The following is a 24,783-nucleotide window of genomic DNA, read 5'->3' as shown; positions in this document are numbered from 1 at the left end:
ATCTTACTTTAAATCAAAAACTAGAAATGATTAAACTTAGGAAGGTATGTGGAACTCCTAGATAGTTGAAAAGATAGATCCCTTGCATCAAACAGTTAGCCAAATTATGAATGTGCGCATACACACACACACACACACACACACACACACACACACACACACACAATTATTGAAGGAAATTAAAAGTGTCACTCTAACGAACAAATTATAAGAAAGTGAAAGAGCCTTATTGCTGATACGTAGAAAGTTCTAACATTCTGAATTAAAGATCAAACCAGCCACAGCATTCCCTTAAAATGAAGCCTTATCCAGAGTAAGGTACTACATATCTTCAATTCTATGAAGGCTAAGAGCCATGAGGAAGCTGTAGGAAAAAAGTTTGAAACTAGCCAAGGTTGATTCATGATGTTTAAGGAAACAAACCAAGTCCATGACTTAAAGGTAAAAGATGAAGCAGCATGTGCTGATTCAGAAGCTGTAGGAAATTATCCAGAAGATCTAGCTACAATCATTCATGAAGGTGGTTTTGCTAAGGATGTTTTCAATGCAAATAAAATAGCCCAATATTCAAACAAAAGGCTGTTTAGAACTTTTCTAGCTAGAGAGAAGAAGTTAATATCTGGCTTCAAATGTTTAAAGGACAGGCTGACTCCTTGTTAGGGGATAATGTAGCTGGTAACTTTAAGTTGAAACCAGTGCTTATTTGCCATTCCAAAAATCCTAGAACCTGAATTATTCTAAATCTGCTCTGCGTGTGCTCTATAAATGGAAAAACAAAGCCTGGATGATAGCCTATCTATTTACAGCATGATTTACTGAATATTTTAAGCCCACTGTTGAGATCTACTGCTCATAAGAAAAGACTCCTTTCAAAACATTATTTCTTAATGACCATGTTCCTAATCACCCAAGAGCTCTAATGGAGAGTACAAGAAGATTTATGTTGTTTTCATGCCTGTTAACATAACAGCTATTCTGTAGACTGTTGTTCTAGGAGCAATTTTCTCCAAAGAAATCTTTAGTAAAAGACGAAAGATTTATATGATCTGAAGAGAAACCAGAGTATAGAAGCAATTTTCACTTTCATGTCTTGTTATTTATGAAATACATTTTGGCCACCGTGAGGAAGGCAGAGGTCAAGAAGGACTAAGCTTCCCAGCCCCTGATAAAGTTTTTGCATTAAAAAAAAAAGAATACATTTTATAAGACTTTACCTGCCATAATGACTCCCCTGATGGATCTGGCAAAGGAAATTGAATATCTTCTGGAAAGGATTCACAATTCTAAGTTCTAGAGACAAATTTACTGCAATTTCGAAATAAATTCTACTGTGGGTAAAATGCTGTGAAATAACATGGCATGTTACAGAAAAGTCTTGCACGAAAAGGTCAATCACTGTGGCAAACTTCATTGTTGTTTCAAGAAATTGTCACAGCCACCCCAACTTTCAGCAGCCACCACCCTGCTAAGTCAGGAGTCGTTAATATTGAGGCAATACCCACCACCAGCAGAAAGATTATGATTTGCTGATGGTTTAGATGACTGTTTTTGATAATAATTTTAAATAAGGACATTGTCTCTTTAAAGATGATATTCCATACTTAACAGACTACAGTATAGTATAAATGTAGCTTGTCTATGCTCTGGGACACACAAAGATTTTTGTGACTCACTTTATTGCAATAGTTACTTTATTACAGAGGACTTGAATTGAACTCACAATATCTCACAAACACTATCTACAGCCAGCTATCAAGGTTAGTATTAAGAGTGATTAATCAGATTGATAGTATGTACCCTTGATATTATGTAATGAGAATAGCACTTTGCCTCTCTTGGCTTCCTCCTCAGAACACACAATACCAGTCTAATAATGACAAAATCATTGGATTTTGTCTAACTTAAGTGACATTCTAAAATATCTGGCCATTACTTCCCAAACTGTCAAAACCATCAAAAATAAGAAAAGTCTAGAGAACATGCAGCTAAAATGATCTTAGAGAGACATGATTACCAGACGTAATGTGTCCAAGATCCAGTAACAGCAAAAGAACACTGCATAAAAATTAAGGAATCCTAATACTGTATGTACTTAGTTAATAATAGAATAATGACATTGGTTAATTAATAGTAAAAGATGTACTATATCAAAGTAAAACATCATTAACAGGAGAAACGAGGTGTGCAATCTCTACATTTTTGTAAATGTTGATAGAGGTTTGTAAAATGTTGAAATGTCTTTACAACATTTTTGTAAATCTAAAAGTTTTTTTTAGAAGAAACTTTATTTAAAAAAACCTTAGCCATGTGTGCTCATTCCACATGGAATAGATTATTATGTATATAAAAACAGTTTTGACATTTAATAGAAAGAATGGGCCTAATCCCGAATTGTTCACATCTTTAAAATTTTAAAAAAGAGCAAATAGCATAATCAAACAAAACATTTGTGACTATTTAAGTGAACTGTCAAAATGAAAACACAGATTTACAAAGATTTGTTCATCTTAAGCTAAAAGACAAGAACGCAAAAAGATTTTTAAAATAATTATAAAAGATTAGGAAAAGAAACAGCTGCAATGTGTAAACAAAAATATAACCTGTGCCCAATAGTGTTATTGTAATAAAGAGGACTAAGCGGCTTCAATAGTGTTATCTTCATAACTGGGAAATAATGTTTCTCAACAATGTCACAAAGAAAACATTCAAAATTCCACATGCTCGTCATATCAAGAAGTTCAGAATACTTCCCAAATGTTTCCTCCAGATGATTTTTTCCACTTTGCTTGTTTACTCATAAAGAGTTCACTCTTTATGGACTTGTAAGATGCTTTTTTTTGAAGTTGGAAACTACCACAAAGATTTATAAAGATGATTGTTATTGAATGAAACTTTCCTACTCCTGTTTCTACTACGTCTGAGTACTGGGGATTCTTCCTGGAGCCTGGTTATTCACAGAAGGCTTTCTGTGCCATGGCTGGCTCTGTTGTTTCCCTTTATTTGCTGCTCTATTTCTCACCCCTGCCCTAGTCACCTTCACTTCAAAGCCATTGACAAGAAGGTTTATAAACATTCCATAAACATGTCATAGAAAACATACAACAAAATACTGAGTGCTGGATTTAAATGGCTAGTATTTTTACGATGATGAGAAGTCCCATGAAAATGGAAAGTAAAAAATAATAAAATAAAACAAACATGAGCACATATAAAAATATACATACATAGGCCTTATCCATTAATAAGAAAATTACAAAACTCCTATAAAAAGTATGTAAAATGTGAATATGACAAAGAAGGATAAATGTTAATAAACAGATGAAAACATTTTCAGTTTTACTCATAATCAAAATTTTTTTCCTGTGAATTTACCAATGATTAGAAAATGGCCAAATGAGAACAAAGTTTAAATGAAATGAATGCTGTCAAATATAACTAGATGGGTGAATATGGTTGTAATCATTCAGGAGAAATGTATGCTGAGGAAGTAATCCTGAATAAGTGTAGAGTTGGTACGATGCATTGCCAGAGTTTTATGATTAGAATTCAGATTCACTATAAATTGTAAAAGTAGTTAAATAACGCAGAGATTTATACAATACATAAGAATTAAATTTCATAGATAATATGTAATGATATAGAAGACTATTCATAATATTTGTACAAATATTCGCCACCATCTGTTACAAGCAGTATAGGCATGATATTCCTTTAAAATATGCATATGAGTATAAAATTACTAGAAGAATATTTAACAAAAAAGATAACGATTTTTGTCTTCTCTAAGTAGTAGAATGCTATGTGATTATTATCAACTTTATTTTACATGTAATGACTGCTTTTAGGAAATGAATAGATATTAATGCATGGTGTAAAAGCTGTTATGCTTCATTAACTATGAATTTTATGAAATAAAAAATAAACTTAATTTTTTCAAAATTTGCCCTTTAAAATATAATAGCACAAAATTTATTTACATGTGAATAAATATTTATTTAATAATAGTTAAGCATTTTCACACTGAGTCCAACTTTGCAATTTTACTGATGTAAAATAAAATCATTTATTTAATTATGAAGCTTGGCAGTGGTAAAACAGACTAATTTCAGACTTTCATGTGACCTCTCACAAACCACGGAACACAATGCTTATTGCATGTTGACAAAATTTTAATGATGTTCTGACAGATAGCATCCTATTACTCATGTTTAAAACTTCTGTAGATGAGTTTTTCCAATGCATTAGGCTCTAACTAGTCATCTTCCATTTCCTTCTTTACCTTATCACCATGTCAAAACATAGAAATAGCAAATGATATCAAATGTGCTTTTCAGTCTATTTTTCTCCCCATTATATATTATACAGTTATGAAGTGCTATCCGTAATTTTGTCTATGCTTTCTATAGTAGTAGAATGAATGTGAGACGTAATCATGATCTATAGACTAGTACATACAGACTCCACTTACCAATACACTCTTAACACAAAATTATTTTTTTAATTTCCTAACATTGTTCACAAACACCAGTCTAATCATTTTCTGTTGTTGCCGTTGTTATTTAGTACTAACTTGCTCTAACCTTAAAGAAAAGTAATATTTATCTATTGACCAAGATACATTTACATCAGATATTTATTCCCATTCTCTGGGCTGCTCTCTTGATGGTTTCTTTTGCCTTGCAGAAGTTTTTCAGTTTAATGAGGTCCCGCTTGCTTATCTGATCTCTTATAGCATGAACGTCTGGGGTTTTGATCAGGAATTGATTGTCTACTCCAATTTCCATAATGGTATGTCCTGCGTTTTCTAAGATTCTTACAGTCTGAGGATTTATGTTTAAATTTTTGATCCATTTAGAGCTGATTTTTGTGTATGGTAATAGGTAGGGATCCTGTTTTCAGTCTTCCGCCTGTGGTCAGCCAGTTTTCCCAGCACCATTTACAGAAAGTTCTCCTCTCTCCACTGATAGTTGGTGCAGGCTTTGTCAAAGATGAGTTGGTTGAGACATTGAGATTTTGCTCCCAGAATCTCTATCCTGTTCCATTGGTCTATATGCCTGTTCTTGTACCTATACCAGGCTATTTTGATTATTGTAGTCTTATAGTAAAGTTTAAAGACTGGAAGTGTGATACTCCTGCTTTGTTTCTTTTGCTGAGGATTGTTTTGGCTATTTGTGGTCGTTTGTGTGTCCATATAAATTTCTATATTGTCTTTTTCGGTCTGAAAAAAATGGTATAATTTAATGGGTATTGCACCAAATCTTTGCCTTTCATAGAGCGGACATCTTAACAATGTCTATTCTTCCTATCCACTAGCATGAAATATTTTTCCGTTTGTTTGTGTCTTCTTGGATTTTTGAGCAGTGCTTTGCAGTTTTTGTTGTAAAGGTCTTTCACTTCTCTAGTTAGAAAGATGTCAAGATATTTCCTTTTTTGCTAGCTATTGTGAATGGGATTGTGCTTTTTATTTGTTTCTCTGCCTGTTTGTTATTGCTGTATATGAATGTGACTGTCTTTTGTACATTTATTTTGTACCCCGAGACTTTGCCAAAGTCCTTTTTCAGTGAAAGTAGGTTTTTGACAGATTCTCTTGGATTTTCGAGGTATAGGACCATATTGTCAACAAAGAGGGATAACTTAGCTTCCTCTTTCTCTATTTGTATTTCCATGATTTCCTTCTCTTGTCTAATTCCTCTAGCTAGAACTTCCAACACAACATTGAACAGGACATCTTGTTCTGGTTTTCATGGGAAATGCATCCAGTTTCTGTCTATTTAATGATATGCTGGCTGGAGTTTATTGTAGATGGTGCATACTGTTTTGAGGTATGTTCCTTCAAGGGTTTTTGTCAAAAAGCATGCTGGATTTTATCAAAAGCTTTTTCTGCAACTAATAAAATAATCTTGTTTCTTGTTTTTATATCTGTTAATGTACTTAATAAAATTTATTGTCATGAGGATGTTGAACCAGCCCTGCATCCCAGGGATGAAGTTTAGCTGGTCATGGTGGATGATTTTTGAGATGTGTTGTTGGATCCGAAAATATTTTCAACTGCATATCTGACAAAGGTCTAACATTCAGGATCTACAAGGAACTCAAATTTGCCAAAAGGAAAAAAAACAACAGCCACATTAACAAGTGGGCAAAAGATATGAATAGACACTACTCAAAAGAAGATATATAAGCAGCCAACAGACACATGAAAAAATACTCAGCCTCACTAATTTTCAGAGATATGCAAATCAAATCCACACTGAGATACTACCTAACCCTAATAATCAAACAAAAAATTAATTAATCAAGAAAAACCGACAGATGCTAGTGAGGATGCAGAGAAAAGAGAATGCTTCTACAATGCTGGAGGGAATGCAAACTAATTCAAACTCTATGGAAAACAATGTGATGATTTCCAAAAGAACTAGAAATTGACCTTGTATAAGACCCAGCAATCCCCCTAGTGTGAATGTATCTGGAGGAACTCAAATTATTCTACAAAAAAAGATACCCGCACACAGATGTTTTTTGCAGCACCATTCAAGATAGCAAAAACATGGAACCAATCTTGCTGCCCATCAAAACTGAACTGGATAAAAAAAAGTGGTACACATACAAAATGGAATATTATGCAGCCATAAAGAAGGACAGACATGGATTTCACAGCAACTTGGATGGGTTTAGAGTCTGTAATTCTCAGTGATCTATCACAGAAACAAAGAACTGAGTACCACATGTTCTCACTCATAAGTGAACCCTGAACATTTACTATAATACTATAAGAAAGATAGTGGCAGTAGCAGGATACTGCCAGGGGAGGAGGAGGGAGACACATCAATAAGGGTACCTGATCTCAAACCAGGCGAACTGGGGACCAGAGGGAGGCCCAAACTTTACCTCTACGATAACCACTTATATACCTAGTCCTGAATTGGACTCCACATCTTTATAATAAAAATAAAAAATAAATGAATACACAAATAAAATCGGCTATTTAATAAAATGATCATTAATAATTTATTAGCAGATTGCTTCACCGAAGTTGCTTGTATGTAATTTTCATCTTCATGATCTTTCACAGGTAAAACAAAATCAATCTTTTAAATCACATATTAGTTGCTTTTAAAAGCAATATCAATCATTAAAAACAATAGTTCATACTTGTTGAATGCTTACAACTCGCTGTGCATGGTTTATAAGGCTTAAAATTAACCAATGTTCACAGTATCTCAAGAAGATAGAGGCAAGTTAAGTTGGGCTTCTCAGAGGCAGAGCCTGGGAAAAAGGCTTGTGAGTATGTGACTTACTGAAGCCGTGCTCTCCAAACAACTGGTAAGAACAAGAGAATGGTACGATAAGGAAGAGAAACGAGGTGTGCTCATACAAAAATGTGGGTTCAGGAGAAATCTAACCAAACCTTATCTCAATGGTAACTCTGGAGAGTAAATTGCTCCAAAGACTTTATCCTGCTTTAGATTAAAGAAGCAGGGCTTTTGTTTCTGTCCAGTAATGACTGAAGCCCCAAGAGAGGGAGTTTTAAAGTGAGAAGAGGACAGCAAGTCAGGTACAATGTCCAAGCATCTTAGTTCTAGGTAGCCTCAATTTCCCAAGGACATTACTTAGTAGAATGTTCGATGAACAGCTAGGGAAAGTACCCAAGCACCACAGTCACCGGGAGATTGCCGCATCCACAAAACTAATAAACACGCTCTGAAAGACCTGGTCAGGGAATCACTGGCATCTGATATAAGAAGTCTATAAATTCCCTCATTTGAGAACTCAGGGACACTGAGGTCCAGAAATATTATGTGACTTGATTAAGGTCATGCAAGTAGGAAAAGTTCAGAGTTAGGAGGTAACTTTTGTCAGTTTTACTGTGGAACCAGAAGTCTTACCTTGACATGTGAAAATGACTCAGGTTTTCAAATTAGCAACATATTTGTAGTGATTTTGAGAAGTATATTCTGGCAATATGCATATGCATTCATGTACTTCCCAGGGTATGAAAAGAAACCAAAAGTACTACAGATGAGTAGAAAACTCATAAAAACTTTTCTTATTAGGGAACTCGGGACATTATTTCAAAAAAAAAAACCAACTACTTTTTGAAACTTGAATTTCTAGCATAATTGTTTTTTTAAAAAAAAAGTTTGGTTTACTTTCTCAGGAGATGTTTTATAGTCTTGTTTTATTATTTTAGAGATATCACAATTAATCCATATAGATTTGATTTTCTCCATTCCCAAACCAAGAGTTTTCCCAGCAAATTTGTTTAAGGAGGAATCCAAAATCAATATGTAATTAAGGCACTCACTTGCAAAATTTAAAGTAGGAAATATGCAATGAGAAATAAGTACTTTAAGTGATATGTGATTCTGTCAATGGCAAATAAGACATGACATGCCACAGACCCAAATGTTATACTGACTGCAATAATAAACACTCATGAATATAGCGTAATGAGCACACAATTATGAGTTTTAATAAGGATATGCTGCAGCTAAAGTTAGAAATACTTTGGGGGGTAATGGACCTACATAATTTAAAGATAGGCAGTAAACTGCAGGCAGTAAAATTCAATTACAGTGACTGTAAGATTCATTCAAACTTGCTACTATGAAGCATACAATTTCCAGCATCATTTTGCCAATAATGCTTCCTACAGTCATGGCTGGTCACACTTTTATTCTTATCATTTAATTTAAAATCATAAAAGAATAGATAAATGGTTAGCATGGAATCTTTTTAACGTAATAGTTTATGATGATAAATTGTATTTTCAGAAAGCATATGTGGACTTTACAAAAACAATCAGATAGTTTAACAAAAAAGGCATGAAAAGTTATTAACCAGGATTCTGAATCTAATACAAAATGAGAAGAAGAACATATATCAGTGAGAGAAGTAACATTTATAATAGCTGGAAACATGAAGATAGACAATGCTAGTTAGCATGTCATTCTGAGAATGACACGTTTTTTGGTCAGGACTATTCATTTTCAAGACTGTCAGACAAATTCAGGAGGGAGAGAAAAATTACATCACCAAAGAATAGATAGAAACTTAGAGGATTTTTTATTTCAATACTTCAATCAGTATATCTATATTATGTTTCTTAGGAATCTTTGCTTGCTATACGGTAGATTTATACTCCAGCATTAAAAAATGCTAAAGAGCATATCTTTCACAAAGAGAGTAACTGTGTTGAATAGTACTTCTTCTGCAAGAAAAATAAAATTGTCCACAATATGTATATGAAAACTGAATGGAAAATTTTGATCTGAATGAAATGTTCATGCCCTCAACTGACAGATTATTAGATACTAAGAAAAGAATATATGGTATTACATTTGGTAAAATTTTTCCCGGCCACAGCAGCCTCGCCTGCTGGGCTCCAGTGATCCTTCCGCCTCAGCCTTCCAAGAAGCCGGAATTACAGGCGCGCGCTACCACGCCCGGCTGATTTTTTGATTTATTGTAGAGATGAGGTCTCGCTGCCCAGGCGGGTCTCAAACCCGAGGGCTCAGGTAATCCACTCACCTCAGCCTCCCAAAGGCGCGGGATTACAGGCTGAGCCACCAAGCCTGGTTTACATTTGGTAAATTTACAGGCCATAAAAAGAAAGCATACATTATGTTATATGATAACATCACAATCTACTGAAAAGTTACATATTAGGTTGCACTACTTTACTTTGCCAGCAAACACTATCCCAGTTAGTGCAGATGTTTTTATACTGTGTATAATTGTAAGCAATTGATCATTATATAGACAATACAACAAAACATTAATCTTATATTTTTCTTCATTATAACTTTCACCTCCAATCACTTAAATGATAAAGTCACATAAATAATATGTCTGTTAGAATCATCTTCTTCTTTGTAGCTGTGACTTCTATCATAGAGAATGGTAAGGAAGACAAAGTATGACTTTCAAAGTCTTAGAAAATGTACTGAACTGCTATCTTTATACATGACTATAAATAAAAATTTTACTAGCATTTTCCAGATAATAAAGTTGAAAGTAAACAGAAAAACAGGTAAGAAAACTTTGCCTTCAGATATTCTGCCTCTTTTGAATCCTGTTTATTTATTTTCTCATCTTTTGAATTTTTTTAAAAATATGCATTTTTTAAAGTTTCAATAGACTAATTTTTTTTTAGGGCAGTTTTATTTTTACAGAAAAATCATGCAGAAAATACCAAGAGTTCCCATATATCCCCTCTAAGTCACATCTGAACACACAATTTTCCCTATTATTAGCATTTTGCTTTGGTGTGGTAATGTACATTTTTTACAACTGATGGACTAATGTTGATACACTGTTATTATCTAAAGTCCATAGTTCTCATTAGGGTCCACTATTTATGTTGTACAATTCTACTATTTTAACAAATGCATAATGTCCTAAATCTACTATTCTGGTATAGTAGAAAGTAATTTCATCACCTGAAAGTACCTTGTGCTTTCCATATTCATTTCTCTCTTCCTTTGTCTCCTCAAATAACTAGCAACTACTGATATTTTAACTGTCTCTAGAGTTTCTTCTTTTTCAGAATATCATATAGTTAAAATTTTTGTAGTAGTAGCCTTTTGAGATAGCCTTCTTTAACTTAACATTCGCCTTTTGGGTTATCCCATGTCTTTTAGTGGCTTGATTGGTCATTTATTTTTGTCACTGCATAATAGTCTATTGTATGGATGTCACACATTTATTTATCCATTTGCCTACTAAAAGACAGCTTGTTTGCTTACTTCCAAGTTTTAGCAATTATGAATAAAGCTGCCATAAATATTTCTGTGTAGGTTTCATGTATATATATATTTTTTTTATTAATCAATATTTTTTATTTTGATATTGTGGGGTACAATTAAGGGTTAGGTATACAAATATGCTTCATTCAGGCCCCCTTGTTGATAACAGGTGTCTCCCCATCCCCAGACAGATGTTTACTACCATTAGTCCCATGCCCCTCCCATAGTTTCCCACCACTGTCAGTCATTTACTTAAGGTAGTGCATTGGATGTTCAAGGTCCACTATATGAGTGAGAATATGTGATACTCGGATCTTTGTTTCTGTGAGAAGTCACTCAGTATTATAGACTCTAGCTCCATCCAGGTTGCTGCGAAATTCATGATTTTGTTCTTTTTTATGGCTGCATAGTATTCCATCATATATGTACCACATTTTTTAATCCAGTCCTCTTTTGATGGGCAGCATGGTTGGTTCCAGGTTCTTGCTATTATGAACAATGCTGCGATAAACATTCGTGTGCAGGTATCGTTTTTATAGAGTGATTTGTGTTCTTCAGGGTATATTCCCAGTAGGGGGATTGCAGGGTCATATGGGAGGTTGATGTTTAGAGCTTTTAGGAATTGCCACACTGCTTTCCACAGAGGTTGCACTAGTTTACACTCCCACCAACAGTGTGGGAGTGTTCCCTTTTCACCACACCCCTTCCAACAACTATTATTTTCTGAGTTATTGATAATTGCCATTCTGACTGGAGTTAGGTGGTATATTTAAGTTTTCAACTTCTCTGGTATATATCTCGGAACATGACAGCTAGGTGGATGGTAAATTTATATTTAGCTTTATAAGAAATTGCCAGACTCTCTTCTAAGTGAATAAAACATTTTGCATTCCCACCAATAATGAGTAAGATTTTCTATTGCTTCATATCCTTATTAGTACTTGGTGTGGTCAATATTTTAGATTTCAACCATCCTAATAGTAGGCTAGGGGTCGGCCATTGTTATAGTAATTTGCAATATCCTAATGACACATGAAGTTGAGTATTTTTCCACATGCTTATATGATATCTGTGTGTCTTTTTTGGTAAGATGTCTGTGGGATCCTCTGCATAATTTCTTACTTGGATTGTTTGTGTTCTGATTGTTGGGTTTTGAGAGTGTATTTCCTTTTTGTTTTTTTTTTGTTTTTTTTTTTACCGAGGAGTATCTCAAACCCATGGGCTCAGGCAGTCCACTGTATTTCCTTTTTTAAAAAATTATTTTAAAGATGTGGGGTACAATTCAGGGTTAGGTATACAAATATTCATTATGCAGGTTTAAAATGTATTTCTGATAATCTCTTACCAGAAATGTGTTTTGAGAATAACTTCTACCAGTCTGTAGAAATTTTCATTCTCTCAACAGTCTTTCACAGAGTAGAAGTTTGAATTTTAATAAAGTTCAACTTATAGTTTTTTTTTTTCTTTCACAGAGTCTACTTTTGGGTATCTACAAACTCATTGCCAAAACCAGATCAGCTGGATTTTCTCCTGTTATCTCTTAGAATATTGTAGTTTTTTATTTTCACTTTTGGATCTCTTTTATTCTAATTTTTGATTTTGGAAGGTGTAAGAGTTAGATTCTTTTTTGTTTTGGGGGGTTTTTTTGGTGGGGGGGTTGCATGTGGAGGTTTAGTTGTCCCAGCATCGTCTGTTGAAAGACTACCCTTTAAAAAAAATTTTTTTTTTTTAGAAATTGGGGTACAACTCAAGGTTAGGTGTACAAATGTTCATTATACAGATACTGTTGTTGATGATGTGTGCCCCCTCCCAGCAGTTTCCCACTACTATCAATTCCTTTTTTTTTAGTATTATGAGTTGTTCAAGGTCTGCTTGTGAGAGAAAACATGTAATAATTGGTTCTTCGTTTCTGTGAGAGATCATTCAGTACTATAGCCTCTAACTCTGTCCCAGGTGCTGTGAAGTTCATAATTTTGTCCTTCTTTATGGCTGTGTAATATTCCATCATGCATATGTACCACTTTTTTCAAATCCAGTCATCTTTCAATGGGCAGCACAGTTGATTCCATGTTTTTGTTGTTGTAAACAATGCTGAAATAAACATACATGTGCAGGTACCTTTTTCATAGAGTGATTTGAGTTTCTCCAGGTATATTCCCAGCAGAGGGATTGCGGGGTCATATGGGAGGTCGATTTTTAGATCTTTTAGAAATCACCAAACTGTTTTCCACAGAGGTTGTACTAGCTTACACTCCCACCAACAGTATAGAAGTGTTCCCTTTTTGCCACATCCTTTCCAGTTATCTGTTGTTTTCTGAGTTATTGATGATGGCAATCCTAACTGGAGTTAGGTGGTATCTCAGTGTGATTTTAATTTTCATTTATTTGATGACTAGTGAAGCTGAGCATTTTTTCATGTATCTGTTGACTGCTTGTATGTCTTATTTTGTGACGTGTCTACACATATCTTTTGCCCACTTTGTAATGAGACTGCATTTTGTTTTTCTTTTTGACATGTTTGAGTTTCTTGTAGATTCTAGATCCCCCAGATGCAGGGCTGATTCAACATCCACAAGACCATAAACATAATTAAATATGTCAACAAATGTAAAAACAAAAACTTTATACCATTAGATGCAGAAAAAAACTTTTGATAAAATCCAGCACCCCTTTTCGATGAAAACCCTCAAACATCTAGGCATAGATGGAACTTACCTCAAAATAATAAGAGCCATCTTACCACAGCCAACATACTGCTAAACTGACAGAAATGGGAATCATTTCCCCCTGAAAATGGGAACAAGACAAGGATGCCCACTCTCACCCCTCCTGTTTTAACATAGTTTTGGAAGTCCTAGCTAGAGAATCAGACAAGAGAAGATCAGGGGAATCCACATAGAAAAAGAGGAAGTCAAGTTATCCTTCTCTGCAGGTGACATGATTCTATACCTCAAAAACTCAGGAGAATCTGTCAAAAACCTTCTTGCACTGATAAAGGACTTTGGCAATATCTTAGGGTATAAAATAAATGTGCAAAAGGCAGTCACATTCCTATATACCAACAATAAACAAACAGAAACTCAAATAAAAAGCACAATCCTATTCACAATAGCCAAATAAAAATGAAATACCTTGACATCTTCCTAAAAAGAGATGTGAAAAACCTTTACAATGAAAACTACAAAACACTACTCAAAGAAACTAAAGATGACACAAACAAATTTAAATATATTCTGCTGGGGACTGACTGCAAAGGTCTGCCTTCTGACATGGTCAAGAAGACTGATGACCGTCCGGGAAAGCAGCAGCTCTGCTTCTTCTGCTTTGCTTAGTCATGCTGCCGGTGGAAATCCTAGGGGTTGAGAAACCACAACTTGCTAACCAACCACAGAAAATAGACTCCGGGGGATTGCAGGAAATTTTATAATTCACCCTGCAGTTATAGCACAGAGAGGAAAGGTAATTGTCCGTCCTGAAGTGACGAGGCCAGAAATTTTCATCAAATTACTAGATAAATCTTGTACTCCCTTAAGAGGAACCCTCAACATTATGTTAGGAAACTGGGGCTGCAGATGGAGGCCTGCTAATTGTAGATTGTTGTGTAGTTTGTACTGGCTGAACCCCAAGAAATGTCATTGTTCTGGAAATTGGTTTATTTATAGCTACACAAATAAAAGTTTAGTTCCTTGTTGTAGAAAATATTTGTTTGAGTGTACTTGGCCGTAGTTAAATATATAACAGGTTAACTTTTGTTGTTATGTGATTTTTAGGAAAATATTAAATATTAGTTTTAATACATAGATTATGCTTAATTTTGAAAGGTCATGGGTATTCAAGTATAGGGTAATGGTGTTTTTGTGTTATGAGTGTGTTTTGCTTTAAAGGAATAATCGTATAAGTTTTTTGTTTCATAGCTTTAAGGAAAGTGATTGTATCTAATTGTTAAAGTATGAGAAGAGTACGTGAAAAGTTTCACATGACTGTCCACCTAACCGTAAAAATATGAGAAAAACACTTGGAAAGTTGCACATAACCATCATTAATGTTTTAAGAAACTTGTTTTGGAGAATTTGAGTAATGTCAAGAAACAATTTCTCATGTATGTCACCCAAAAGGCTATGTAACAAAAAGGTATATAAATCACAGACTTGCTAGCAATAAACGAGCAGTCCTGCATAAACACCAGGTCTGTGTCCATCTCTTCACTCACCGACGCTGCCCTTCCTTCGAGAAACCCTGAACCTGCTGGAGCTGGACTCTAACAATATTCTATCTTATGGAATGAAAAATATCAACATTGTTAAGATGTCCATTCTACCCAACACAATCTACAGATTTAATGTAATACCCATTAAATTACCAGCAGCACTATTTTCAGACCTGGAAATGACAATAAAGGAATTCATATGGAAACATAAATGACCACGAATAGCCAAAACAATCCTCAGCAAAAGAAACAAAGTGGGAGGTATCACACTCCCAGACTTTAAACTTTATTATAAAGCTACAATAATCAAAACAGTCTGGTATTGGTACAGAAACAGGCATATAGACCAATGGAACAGGATAGAGATTCCAGAAGCAAAACTTTAATTTTTTAACTAACTCATCTTCAACAAAGCCTCCACCATCAACCACTGGGAGAGGAGAATCTATTCAGTAAATGGTGCTGGAAAAACTGGCTGACCACATGCAGAAAATTAAAAGAAGATCCCTACCTGTCACTATATACAAAAGTCAACTCTAAATGGATCAAAATGCTAAAACTGGGCAAGTGGTACCTCATCGAACTGACAAGCTTCTGCAAAGCCAAAGAAACCATCAAGAGAGCAGGGAGACGCACAAACTGGGAAAAAATATTTGCTAACTGTATATCTGAAAATTCTATTTCTTCTCCATTGAATTGCCACTTCTCCTTTTTCAAAGACCAGTTGGATATGTTTGTTGGGCATTTTTTCACATACTTATTTACCATCTGAATAGGTCTGTTTCCAGGCTTTGTATTCTGTTCCTTGGATAGATCTACTTGCCTTTCTTTTGTAAATATCATACTGTCTTTATTACTCTAGCCTTATAATTAGTTTTAAAGTCTAGTTATATCAGTCCTCCAACTCTGTTCTTCTTCAGTATTATGCTAGTTATTATGGATTTTCTACCTTTCCAAAGAAGACTTAAAATCATCTTGTCAATGTCACAAAGTAACTTGCTAAAATTTTTATTCAGAATATTAATTGTATAGATCAATTTGGTAAGAACTGACATCTTAAAACATTGAATATAGAATATCTCTCAATTTATTAATAAAAACTTCCTTGGCTTATTTCATCAGTGTTGTGTAGTTTTCCTCAAATAAGACTTTTACATATTTTGTTCAATTTATATCTATTTTCTTTTCTTTGGTGTTAACATAACTAGTGCTGTATTTTTAGTTTCATTTTATTGTTGTTATATACAAAATGAATGTATTTTTGTATGTTAGCATTTCATCTTATATCCTTTCTATAATAACTTGTTTTTTTGTGTCTTTTGTGTGTGTGTGTATGATTTTTTTTGTTGTTGTTGTTCAATTATTTGAAACTTTTTACAATCATGCTTTAGGCAGATTTTTCTACAATCATGTCAAATTTCTCACCATTAAGTAAGATTGTAGATATAGTGTGTTTTTTTGTAATTTTTATATAGAAAGTTGAGGAATTTCCCCTATTCCTTGTTTGTTTAGAGGTTTGTTGGTTTTTAAATTGTGAATGTGTATTGGATTTTGTCAAATGTTTTTCCACAACTGATGATATAATCATATCATTTTTATTTTTAGCTTGTTGACATAGTGGATTATATTGTTTTTTAAATGTTGTCAGCCCTGGATATTGGGACAAACTACTTTCCTACAGTGTATAATCTTTTTTTTTAAATTGTAGATTTGATTTGCTAAAGTTTTGTTGAGAATTGCTGCATTTATTTTCTTGAGATATGTGATTTTACTTTTTAAAAATGTATTTATGTGGTTTTGGCATTGGAATATTTTCTGAAGAATATCTGGTATCTTTTTTTATTAATTGGTATATTCACATAGTGCCTTGTGTTTTGAAAGTTCACTAATCATTGGTTCAATTTCTTTAATAGATTAAAGAATAGGTAAATCCAGAGAATCAACTCTATGTGTGTGAATATTTGTAGAATGTGTCTTTGAAGAAATTAGTTCACTTAATCTAAATTGCAAACTTTGGAGCATAGACTTGCTCATAATATTTCTATATCAGACTGAATGCAGTGGTTCAGGCTTATAATCCCCAGCACTAAGGGAGGTTGAGACAGGAGGACTGCTTGAGGCCAAGAGTTTGAGTTCCATCTGGGCAACATAAGTAAGATCTCATCTCTATAAAAAATAAATAAATAAAAATAAAAATAAGCTGGATGTTGTGGCATGCTCCTGTAGTTTCAGCTACTCGGGATGATGAGATGGGAGGTTTATTTGAGTCCATTAATTCTAGGCTACAGTAAGTTATGATCCTGCCACAACACTCCAGTCTGAGAACAGAACAAGGCTCTGTCTAAATAAAGAAATACTATATTATCCTTTGAGTGACTATAGAATCAGCAGTACCAGCTTTTCTTCCATTTCTAACATTATAACTTGGATTTTTCTCTCTTTTATTCCTTAGTTAGCCTGGCTAGAGTTTAAGAATTTTAAAAAACCTTTTCAAATAAGCAGCTTTTGGTTTCACTGATTTTTTTTCTATTGGGTTCAATTTTATAGATTTCTGCTATGAGTTTTACTGTTTCTTTTTTCTGCTTACTATGAATTTAATTTGTTTTTCCTAGTTTCCTGAGGAAGAAGTTTATATTATTGATTTTGGGTCCTTCTTTTTTTGTTGTTATATATTCATTCAATGTTATATTTCTTCTAATTACAGTTTTCTTTGCATTCCACAAATTTTGATAGTATCTTTTTTTTTTTAATTTTTAAAATTTTTCTCCAGATTTCTTCTTCCACCCACGTGTTATTCAGAAGTGTGTTGTATAGTCACCAAAAACTTCTGGGACTTTTTTGACTATCTATTATTGACTCTTAGTTTACATGCATTGTGGTCTGAGACCATAGTTTGTATGATTTCTATTCCTTTAAATTTGTTAAAGAGTGTGGTATGGCCCATACTCTCATCTATCTTAGTGACTATTCTATTTAAGCTTTAGAAGAATGTATATTTTGCTGTTCGTGTTGTAGAAGTGTTGCATATATGCAAATTAAGCCCAGTTTAGTGATGGTATCATTCAGTTCAACTATATCCTTGCTGATTTTTTGTCTGCTATATCTGCCAATTACTGATACAGGTATATAAAAGTTTCCAGTTATAGCAGTTGATTCATCTACTTCTTGCAATTTTATTAGTTATTGCTTACATATTTAGCATTTTGTCTTTAAGTGCATACACAATATTTATTTTCAGAAAATTTTTCTATTTATCATTGTGTAATGTCATACTGTATTGCTGATAATTTTTTATTGTTAGTGTTGTTTTGAAGTTTACTTTGTCTGAAATTATTATTGCTGATAATTTTTTATTGTTCGTGTTGTTTTGACGTTTACTTTGAAATTATTGCTGTTCAGCTATCTTTTGATTCATATAAGAATGGCGTATCTTTCTCCATCCCCTTACTTTTATTCCACCTGTACCTTTATTTACAAAGTGAGTTTCTTATAGATAATACCAACTTGGTGTCCTATAGTTCAATGCAATTCTGACATGAACTACCCAAAGTTTGCATTAGACTCTACAGATTTTTTTTTTTTTTTTGAGTTGGAGTCTCACTCTGTCGCCCAGACTGGAGTGCAGTGGCGGCTCCCGGCCACCCGCAGCCTTGACCTGCTGGGCTCTGGCGATCCTTCCGCCTCAGCCCTCAGAGTAGCCAGAACTACAGGCGTGCGCTACCATGCCCGGCTAACTTTTTGATTTATTGTAGAGATGAGATCTCGCTGCCCAAGCAGGTCTCGAACCTGCGGGCTCAGGCAATCCACTCACCTCAGCCTCCCAAAGGCGCGGGATTACAGGCTTGACTCATCAAGCCCGGCTAGACTCTACAGATTTAAAGCTCTGAACCACATGACTGCTTTGACTTCAGACACCAGTTCCAAATATTGGATCTCAGAGTTACCACGCTTTTCTCTGCCTTGACTACAAATGAAGCATTTCCACAACCTCTCTCCCCCACACACATGGTTTGATAATTTGTTAGAATGGCTCACAGAACTCAAGAAAACAGCTTACTTTCTATTGCCAATTTATTTTAAAGGATACAACATAGGAATAGCCAAATGGAAGACATGCATAAGGCAAGGCATGGAGGAAAAAACAGATTCCCCAGAGCGTCACCTCCTGACATCTTGGTGTGTTTACCAACCCAGAGCTCTCTTAACACTTTTTAGTGGTTTTAATTGAGCCTTCATTATGTAAGTATAATAGATTCATTCATTGGCTATTGGTAGTAAGCTCAATTTTCAACTCCATTGGGTAGGAGGTGAGTCTAACAGTTTCAACTCTCTAATCATGCCTTGGTCTTTCTGGGAAGCAGTCTCCATCCTTAATCTATTCAGAGACCTCAGCCACCAGTTCTTTCTTTTTTTAAATTTTAACATTTATTATGCATCGGATTACATATACATAAGTCACGTAACATGTAATTGAACAAAAAATTTATTATTCAAAATATTAAGATACCGAGATACACTATTTTTAAAATGACATAAAGTGAAATCATATGCGTATAGGTATATTCATAAGTACAGTAGTCCCCCCTACCCAGAGAGTTTTACATTCTCTGGTTTCAGTTACTCCCAGTCAACCATGGTCTGAAAATAGGTGCATACAGTAAAATAAGGTATTTTGAGAGAAAGAGAAACAGAGAGAGAAGAGCCAACCATATTCACATAACTTTTATTACAGTATATTGCTATAATGGTTCTATTTTATCAGTTGTTGCTATTAATCTCTTACTGGGCCTAATTTATAAACCATAATTTACCATAGGTATGTATGCATAGGAAAAACAGTGTATAAAGGGTTTGGTGCTACCCAAGGTTTCAGGCATCCACTTGGAGTCTTGGAATACAATCCCCCCAAAGATAAGGGAAGTCTACTGTCTGCAAAACCAAAACTGCACAACAGTGAGAAACATTAACAGGGAAAATTCAAGTTATAAGAGAAGACATTCTTCTGAATTTCCAGGTTTCATCGAGCATCAAACACCACCAACCTTTTAGTCCTTTTCTTGTACATTATTCTGTATCTACATTCTTTGCATCTGATTGGAACCCTGGATTTTATTTCATTTTCTGTTGACGTTCTCCACAAATATATATCATTGGCTGTCGCTTGGGGATTTGAACATCCTCCTGGGTGTCCTCTGTTAGTCCCTATGCAGAATCCAGAAAACTTCTTACTCTGTACTTCCAAGCAGAACCCACTTGTCCCACACTGGATATTTCTAGAATTTTAGTATCTGTGTGCTAGGATTCAGAAATAAAAACCAAATATCTATTTCCTATTGTACCACAATAACATATAGTTAGGTTTTGTTTTTTTATTCACTTTTAGAGTATCTGCCTATTAACTTAGACCATTAACATTAATGTGACTTTTTTTTTTGCATTTTTTATTTTATTTTTTGTTTCAAAGATGTGGGGTACAAATCATGGTTAGGTACAGAAGTGGTCATCATGTGGGTCCTCTTATTGGTGCTATGTGTCCCTCCTCCCCTGGCAGTGTCCCACTACTGCCAATCCCTTTCTTATAGTATTATAATAATGTTCATGACCTGCTCATGACTGAGTACATGTAATATTCAGATCTTTGTTTCTATGATACATCTCTGAATATTATAGACTGTAATTCCATCCAAGTTACTGAGAAGTTCATAATTTTGTTTTTCTTTATGGCTGCATAATATTCCATCATGTAAATGTATCACATTTTGTTTATCCAGTCCACTTTCGATGGGCAGCACGATTGGTTCCATGTTGTTGCTATTGTGAGTAATGCTGCAATAAACAAGTGTGTGTAGGTATGTTTTATTGAGTGATCTGAGTTCCTTTGAGTATATTCCCAGAAGAGGGATTACTGGATCACATGGAAGGTCGATTTCTAGATCTTATAAGAAATCGCCACACCATTTTCTAAAGAGGTTTTACGACTTTACATTCCCACCAACAGTGTAGAAGTATTCCCTTTTCCCAGCATCCTCTCCAGTATCTGTTGTTTTTTGAGTTATTAATGATGGCCATCCTGACTGGGATTAGGTGGTATCTCAGTGTGGTTTTAATTTGCATTTCTTTGAGGATTCATGAGGCTAAGCATTTTTTCATGTATGTCATTAATATTGAAAAACTCTTAACCATTATTACTTTATTTTTTATTTCAATAGCTTCAGGGTACCATTGGGGTTCGGTTACATGGATGCATTATAAAATGGTGAAGAATTCTGGGTTTTAAGCGTAATAATCACCCTTAATAGTGCACATTGTACTCTGTACTCGACTTTTTATCCCTTCCCGACTTCTCTCCCTCTCCCTTCTAAGTCTTTAATGCGCATTATACCATTCTCTATGACTTTGCAGACCCTTAGTTTAGCTCCCAATGGAACATGTGGTATTTGGTCTTCCATCCCTTCATTACTTCACTTAAGATAGTGATCACCAATTCCATCAAGCTGTTACAGAAGACATTATTTCATTCTTTTTTATGGTTGAATAGTATTACATGGCATATCTCTATGTATATATAAATATACCTATATTGATATATCTACATCTATATAGATATCTAGATATGCAGGGGGTGCCAAAAAATGTCTATGAATTTTAAGATATGTTACGTATATATTACTTTTTGAAGTTGAATTAAATTACGGTAGCAATGTATAGTATGAGGTTCACTCAATCATGTTTCCACCATTGCCTTTGACTGTCCTGCCAGTCACATGGCGACACTAGTATTCATTTGATTAACGTATATTTTGAGTGAGCATCATACTTAAAATGTATATATAGGGCAACCCCCTTGGGTCCGTTACCACTGTGGGAGCTTTTCTGTACTCTCAACAAATCCTGCTTTCAAAAAAAATAATAATAATGTGTGGCTCAGCCTGTAATCCCAGCACTTTGGGAGGACGAGGTGAGTGGATTGCCTGAGCCAGTGGGTTCAAGACCAGTTGGGGCAACTTGGTGAGACCTCATCTGTACAATAAATTTTTAAAAATTAGCCGGGTATGGTAGCATGCCTGTAGTTCCAGCTTCTTGGAAAGCTGAGGCAGAAGGATGCCTGGAGCCCAGCAGATCAACGCTGAGGTGACGGTTAGTGTGCCACTGCAGTCCAGCCTGGGCAACAGAGTGAGACTCCAACACACATTAAAAAAGTATATTTTTTGGCACCCCTTATGTAGCATTTTTATTATGCACTGATCAATTGATGAGCATTTAGGTTGATTTCACATCTTTGCAATTGTGAATTGTGCTGTTACAAACGTGAGTATAAGTATTTTTTTAAAATATAACGTCTTTTTTTCCTCTGGTATTTAATTTTATACACACACATTATACTTTTCATAATTGTTCTACAGTTCTTATATACTTTGTTCCATTGGTTCCTCTTTTTTGTTTCTTTGCTTTTCAGTTTGGAAAGTGTACATTGACATATTTTCAAATCATTGATTCTTTCTTCAGTCATGTCAAACCTGAAAATGAACCCATCAAAGCTATTCTTTTTGTTATGGTGTTGTTTATGACTATATTTTCATTAGATTCTCACTTAAAATTTCCACCTCTTTCTTATATTATGGATTTGATCTTGTATGTTGCCCAATTTTCCCTTAAGACCCTTAGCATAGTAATTATAATTATTTTAAATTTCTGATCCGATAATACCAACAGTTCTTTCGTTCTGAGTCTAGTTTCAATGCTTGATTTGTCTTTCAGACTCTTTTTTAAAACTTTTAGCATGCTTTGTAACTTTTTTGTTGAAAGTTGGCTATAACATATTGAATAAAAAGAATAAAGAAAAATTGACCTTAGTGTTAGGTTTTATGTTTTTCTGGCTAGGAGTTAGGCTTTGTTTACCAGTTGCTGTGGCTATGGGCATCGAAGGCTAAAATTTTTCCCAGTGTTTTCGTTCTTGTAGCTGCTGTTGTATTTAGGTTCTCACAAAGACTCCTTATTAAGTAGAGTCTGAGACTTGCAATTCTTTTCAGTTGTAATCCCTTAAAATGTAAAAACCCTGCTGATCTGGTGGCAAAGCATAGAAGTAGAGGAAACCTATTTCTGTGATTTAAGTTTTAGTCATTTTGTAGGCCTGTACCCTTGGACTGTAATCTGCATGAGAACTTCTTAGTTGACATCCACCCCTACTGTCTTAGGTAAGGCATTAAAGGCTAGAGGGGACTAGAGTTGGGTGTTTCTTTTCCACTACGTTGGTTAGGCTATGGTTTAAAAAAATGCAGACATTTGATTCTGAGAACAAAATGCTCTGGGTATATTTCAAAATAGTGCATTTCCCTTTTCCCTGCAGAAAGAAGAATACAAAGATTTTACTTGTTTGTTTGTTTTCAGTCTTAACCCTGAGAACCTGCTTCTGGAAAACCTGCTTCAGAAAAGTCTGAGGGCTTCCTTGAAGCCAAACCCCAGGTAGTTTTGTCTTACAAGCTGGTCTCTCTGTACAATGTCCATCAATTAGCAAATTGCACATTAAGTATTCCTAACAGATTCCAACTGTGTCTTCTGCTCCCAGGCAGCACTGATTCTCTGCATCCACTTATTTCTCTGAATTTCAGGATGATATTTTTTCCTGTGACCTCAGTTCTCTGATAAATTTGAGATGTAATGTTTGTTTTCAGTTTGTTCGTATTTTGTGTTGTAGTGAGTATGAGCATAAACGCTTTCAAGCTCTTCACATGTTAAACAAGAAACCAAAATGGTTCTTGGATGTTTTCAAAGCCTTTGATTTTACTTTCTTATTACTAAAAGGAAGACAGCACATTACTAAGGAAAGTATTTAAAACTAATAATAATAATAACTATTAGAAATTCTGTTGAATCTTCCAGTATTCTTTATATGTAAACAAAAATTTTTACTGCACTGTATTTTTAAAAAATACCATGGTGTGCTATTCCTCTATGCAAAGATGGGGTTTACAGTGAAAAAAAATACTGTAAAACTGCTTCTATTGTTCCAAAATCATAGATTTTAAAGTTAAAGTTTAGACAAATATGGAATCACCAAACAAACTAAAAGCCGTCATCGTGCAAAATATGCCCTTTTCTCTTTTCCACAATCAAATTAGAATTTCTTTTTAGCTGGCACTATTTTCTTCAAGAAAGTTAATACAAGAATAACTCAACATCACATTAAAAAGATTTTATTTTCTGACTATAAAGGCTCATCTAAAATTTACCATATAAACCAATTCTATTACTTTCCCCTCATAGCTTTATTACTAATTTTTATGTATTTTAATTTATGCATCTTAGGTTAACCAGCAATTATTTTTACACACTGGATATTGAGTAAGTGTTGGATGCCTACAAAAAAATGAATAATACACAATCTTCATTCAGAATCTTTAGTTGAAACAGGAGCATAAATAACTGTAAGAAAAATGGGTAATAAATACCTAACAATAATAGCTAATATTTATTAGATCCTTACTAAGTATTCTAAGTGTTTCACTTGTGATATCTCATATACTATTCTTTTATAAAGATATTTTATTTTAAAGATGTGGGGTACAATTCAGGGTTAGGTATGCAAATGTTCATTATGCAGGTACCCTTGCTGTTGAGGTGTGACCCCTGCACCCCCACCCCCCGCCAGTTTCCCACTACTGCCAATTCTTTTCTTATAGTATTACGATAATTGATCAAGGTCTGCTTATGAGTGAGAACATACAATACTCAGTTTTTTTGTTTCTGTAATCGATCAATCAGTATTATAGACAATAACTCAAAATACTGTTCTATAATTATCTGAGAAACACAGGATTTTAGCACATA

The 24,783-nt window shown here is 34.4% G+C and overlaps 1 pseudogene; it reads right to left on the bottom strand.

Moving 5' to 3' along the window:
• Positions 1–19,972: 19,972 nt before the first annotated feature.
• On the bottom strand, positions 19,973–20,157 carry LOC110594507 (annotated as a pseudogene).
• Positions 20,158–24,783: the final 4,626 nt, after the last annotated feature.

This window comes from Carlito syrichta, unplaced genomic scaffold (assembly GCF_000164805.1).
Source record: "Carlito syrichta isolate Samal-C Ts95f unplaced genomic scaffold, Tarsius_syrichta-2.0.1 Scaffold315816, whole genome shotgun sequence".
Lineage (NCBI taxonomy): Eukaryota > Metazoa > Chordata > Mammalia > Primates > Tarsiidae > Carlito > Carlito syrichta.
Note: the sequence above shows the minus strand (reverse complement) of the source record. Positions and strands in the feature narration are given on the sequence as shown.